The sequence below is a fragment of the Peromyscus eremicus genome, chromosome 1, assembly GCF_949786415.1.
Source record: "Peromyscus eremicus chromosome 1, PerEre_H2_v1, whole genome shotgun sequence".
Classification (NCBI taxonomy): Eukaryota; Metazoa; Chordata; class Mammalia; order Rodentia; family Cricetidae; genus Peromyscus; species Peromyscus eremicus.
This window is the reverse complement of record NC_081416.1, coordinates 79003177-79008153: the sequence shown is the minus strand read 5'-3', so window position 1 is coordinate 79008153 and position 4977 is coordinate 79003177.

Genomic DNA, 4977 nt, shown 5'->3' with positions numbered 1-4977 from the left:
CCTGAGACAGTGTCTGTTACTCATCTCTCTCCTGGATAGATAGGCAGGTGTGCTGAAGGATGACTAAACTGTAGCCCTTCCCTTTACCTATGAGTAATGTTGGTGGTCCAGGAGACCAGGGATGTGCCTCCCTGCTCTGACGTGCCTGGTTAATGGCTCCTAGAAATTCTGAAATCTGAAAGGCCAATGGTAGCTTTGGAAGAATAATGGAGGCAGCAAGCAGGGTTCTCCGCTTTTCCCTTTTTGGCAAGGGAAATCCCCAACTTGAAGTGACTTAAGGAAAGGATGTGAGCAGAACAGATGGCTAGACCCAAGGTCCATATGGGCCACCAATCTTACTCTACACATGGCTCTGCCTTTCTCTGAGCATCTCTGTCCTTCTGCTTTTCTGTCACAGAGGTGAGCGTGGCCTCCAGCACCTCCTGGTTTGTACCCTCTTTCTCCACAAGCCACAGAGAAAGGGCGCTTTCCACGACCAGAAATCCCTGAGCCAATGAGTGTGGCCTGCAAGATGGAATGTCTGGCGAGCAAGGCCCCATGCCTCAAAGGTTGGGGAAAGCATCGTTTTGGGGAGCTGAGCATTGGTGGAAATGGGCGGCAGTGCTAACCAACTCATGTGAACTGAGATTGGAGGAAGGCTGGCTTCCTCAAGCATAGTCAGGGTGCTATTATCAAAGGAAGGAAGAGTTAAGTCTGAGCAGGTACCCATCGCAGAGATGGAACAGGAGAGAGTGTGTAAGAGAAAAAGAGACTGCTGAGGATCACAGCCATTTATATCGGAAAAAAAGAGACTAAGACCCGTTAAGGGCAGGCATGGTGGGGCACACCTGCGACCCTGTGGAAGCTTAGGCAGGAGATTTCCAAGAGCGAAATGTGGCATATATGACTCAATGGACTACTATTGCTCATGAGAAGGAATGAAATGCTGAGACCTGCAGCATGGATGAGCCCTGGGGACATCTGTGATGCCACTTAGATGAGGCACTTAGAGCAGTTGGGTTTGCACAAACAAGAACAGCTGTGGCTTCTGGGGGCTTGACAAGGGGGAATGGGCAATTGTTTGATGGGTATGTTAAATTTGTTGTATGAGTTTGACTTTCACAATATGGAAGGGTTTTAGAGATGGATAATGGTGATGGTTGTACAACAGTAAAGGTATTTAATGCCATCAAACACTGCACTTCCAGAAAACTAAAATTTCAGCTGGCTGTGGTGGCCCGTACCTATAATCACAGCACTTGGCTTCTTCTTCTTCTTCTTCTTTTTCTTCTTCTTCTTCTTCTTCTTCTTCTTCTTCTTCTTCTTCTTCTTCTTCTTCTTTTTTAAAGACGTGCTTTTTTGGCCAGGCAGTGGTGGCACACACCTTTAATCTGAGCACTCAGGAGGCAGAGGCAGGCAGATCTCTGTGAGTTTGAGGCCATACTGATCTACAGAGCTAGTTCTAGGACAGCCAGGGCTACACAAGAAAACTGGTCTTGAGTAAACAAAACAACAAAAAAGACATGCTTTTTTGCGTGTTTATTTTATTAACTTTTTTTGAGATATGATCACATTATATAGTGTTGGTTGTCCTGGAATCATAATGTAGACCGAGCTGGCCTTGAACTCATGGAGATCTGCCTGCCTCTGCCTCTGGAGTTCTGGGACTAAAGGTATATGCCTCCACAGCTGGCTTATCCCCATTCTTTTAAGAGACATTTTTAGCTGTCATAACTGGGAGATGCTGCTGGCATCTTGTTAAAAAATACCAGAGAGGCATCTAAACATCCTACCTAAGCAGGTCTCCCACAATAAAGACTTGCCCCTTCCTAAATGTGGATAAGACTCACATCCACACACCCATAAACACTCACGCCCTCACCTATACCCTCCTAGGTACCTTCCTGGTCTTTGTTAATTTTCAATGAATCACAAGAAGTTTATAGCATAAAGACACACTTCTAAAATTAGCCTGTTGCACAACACCCTTTAACTCTAAGAGCCAGGCAGTCTATGTGTGTGTATTTGGTTCTGGGCTGGGGTTCTTCTCAGGTCACAGGGCAGCGGAGGGAGGAGGGAAGGGCACCAGTGAACCATTCCCTCATCAATAGGCAGATGTAGATATGACACACACAACAGACTTTCTGGAGGTTGTAGGGAGCCTTTGGGATAAGGACTGGAAAGCATACAAGGAAAAAAAGGTTAATATGATGATATGGTTTTGTTTTTAAACAACCAAATGAATACTTGACATTTCTGTGTTTCTGGAAAAGCACCACCATTTGAGGATGCTTCAATTGGGCACAGTTGATCAGAAATTGAAATTTTCATTTAATCAACCAAGATTTTCTGTCAAAAAAATCAGAAAAATAAAAGCAGCAACAGAAAAGAGTAATTGTTTATTCTCCTCCCTGCTTCTCCTTCCCCCTTTATTTGTGTGTGTGTGTGTGTGTGTGTGTTTGAGATGTGAGTTCACAATGGAGCCGTGGCTGGCTTCAGATGTCTGACCCTCCCGTATCAGTGCTGGGATGACGGGGGCTTCTCCACATTCAGCTCTCCTTGCTTTTGCCCTAGCCATCTTCTGTGTGGGTGAGTTAAGCTTAATTAAATTTGTGTGTGGGCATGTGTTCTGCACGCACGTAGAGGTCAGAGCATAACTTGTGGGGATCAGTTCTCTCCATCTACCATGTGGGTCTAAGGCCAAGCTGTCAAGCTGGCTGGCCAATGCCTTTATCCAGTGAGTCCTCCCACCAGTCCTGCTTTTGGTTTTGTGTTTATTTTCCTACCAGAGTTTCATGTCCTCAGGTTAGCATTGAAGTTTTTATGTAGCCAAGGCTGGCATTGAACTCCTGATCTTCCTGCCTCCACCTCCCAAGTGCTGGGATTATAACTACATGCTATAGTACATGGCTCAATTTTATTTTATTTTATTTTATTTCATTTTATTTTTTGAGACAAACAGGGTCTCATTATGTAGTCCTAGAAGGCCTGGAAGTTGCTATATAGACCAGGCTAGCCTGGAACTCAAAGAGATCTGCCTGCCTTTGTCTCCTAAGTGCTAAGATTAAAGGCATGTGCCACCATGCCCAGCTGAATTTTATCTTTTTATTTATTTTTTTGTTGTTGAGACAGGGTCTCATGTAGTCCAGGTTAGCCTCGAACTCACTGTGTAGCTCAGAATGACTTTGAAGTTCTGTTTCTCCTTTTTCTGCCTCCTACGTGCTGGGCTTAGTAGGCAACCACCACTTCACCCAGTTTTTATACCCAACAACGATTCTTTATTTTTGTTTTTGTTTTTTTGAGACAGGGTTTCTCTGTGTAGCTTTGTGCCTGTCCTGGAACTCTCTCTGTAGACCAGGCTGGCCTCAAACTCAAAGATCTGCCTGCCTCTGCCTCCCAAGTGCTAGGATTAAAGGCATGCGCCACCACCGCCCGGCCCCAGCAACGATTCTTAAACTCACCAAGTAGTTCAGGGAGCCTTTTCACCTTTCAGTTTTAAAACAAGTCTAGGACTGGAAAGGGGGAGGGAGATGGTTCTGTGGGTAAAGTGCTGGCCAGAGTTTGTATCTCTGGAACCAGCATAGGAAGTAAGGAAGGGTGTGGCAGCCACCTGCAATCTCAGCACTGTGGAGACAGAGGCAGGGAATCCCCTAGGCAAGCTGGATAGATAAACTAACCAACCAGCAAGTTCTGGGTTCAGTTGAGAGATCCTAGCTTGATAAATGAAGTGAAGAACAATGTAGGAAGACAGCCAGTTAACTTGGGGCCTTCTCTCTCTCTCTCTCTCTCTCTCTCTCTCTCTCTCTCTCTCTCTCTCTCTCATGTGTACGCACCACTTACACATACATACCAAGAGAAAGAAAAAGTCCAGAAAGCTAGTCTTGTTAGCATATGCCTATAATCCCTATACTTGGAAGGTAGAGGCAGAAGGACCAGGAGTTCAAGATCATCCTCTGCTACAAAATGAGTTTGAAGCTAGCCTGACCTACACAAGACCTTGTATCAGAAAACAAAACAAACAAGAGCAGCAGCAGAACCTTCTACAACATTCCTAAACAGTATATGTTCAACCTTTTGACTTGGCGATCCTACGTTGTCACTTACAAAACCCATACTCAGAACTACACAACCAAATTACCCCCCAAAATTGAAAACAAAACCTCATAATGCTGTATGCCAGTTTTCAACATTTTGTTGGGCCACATTCATAGCTCCCTGGGGTGCATGCGGTCTATGGTCCACAGGGTAGATAGGCCAGAAAGGTTGTCTATGCATTGTTCATGATTTATAGACCCTTAGTCTATTATTTTTTTAAATAAGAAGGCTTAAAACTTAACATTTATTTTTTTCTATTTGTTATCTTTTTAATCCACTAGCTCATTAACCAACCTTTTTTCTATTATTGGGATAAAATTTTAAACCCTGCTTTTGAAGAAAAGTGTATTTTTTCTCATTATGTTAGACTGTTTTCTTCAGAGCTTGGAGATTTTAGAGAAGGAAGAGAATAAAGTAAATTTAGAAGCTGGCATAATGTTCCATCTTTGTAATCCTAGCACTCAGGAGACTGAGGCAGGAGGGTCTTGAGTTCAAGGCCAGCTGGGGCTGCAGAGTGAGACCCTCTCTGAGTAAAACAAAGCAAGTATGTAGAGGCAGCAAAGCCGCTTGGACATGGAGATTGCATCTGATCTTCAGTGAGTTGCAGTCTTTGAACCTTGGCTCCCTGTCTGCCTGCCTCACAGGACAGGCATGAGGAGTAGGTAGGGTGGTGTTTGTCAACCACTCAGTGTGCGGCCTGGACCAGGACTGCTGATCATTAACTGGTATTGCTATGATAACAGTTTGATGACTGCAATAATAACAGGCATGGGAAAGGGTTCTGCTTTTCCATTCCATAGAGAGGGAGAGGGAGGGAGAGAAGGGGAGAGGGAGAGAGAGGGAGGGAGGAAGACAGGGGGAGAGGGAGAGAGAGGGAGAGGGAGGGAGAGAGGGCAAGAGGGA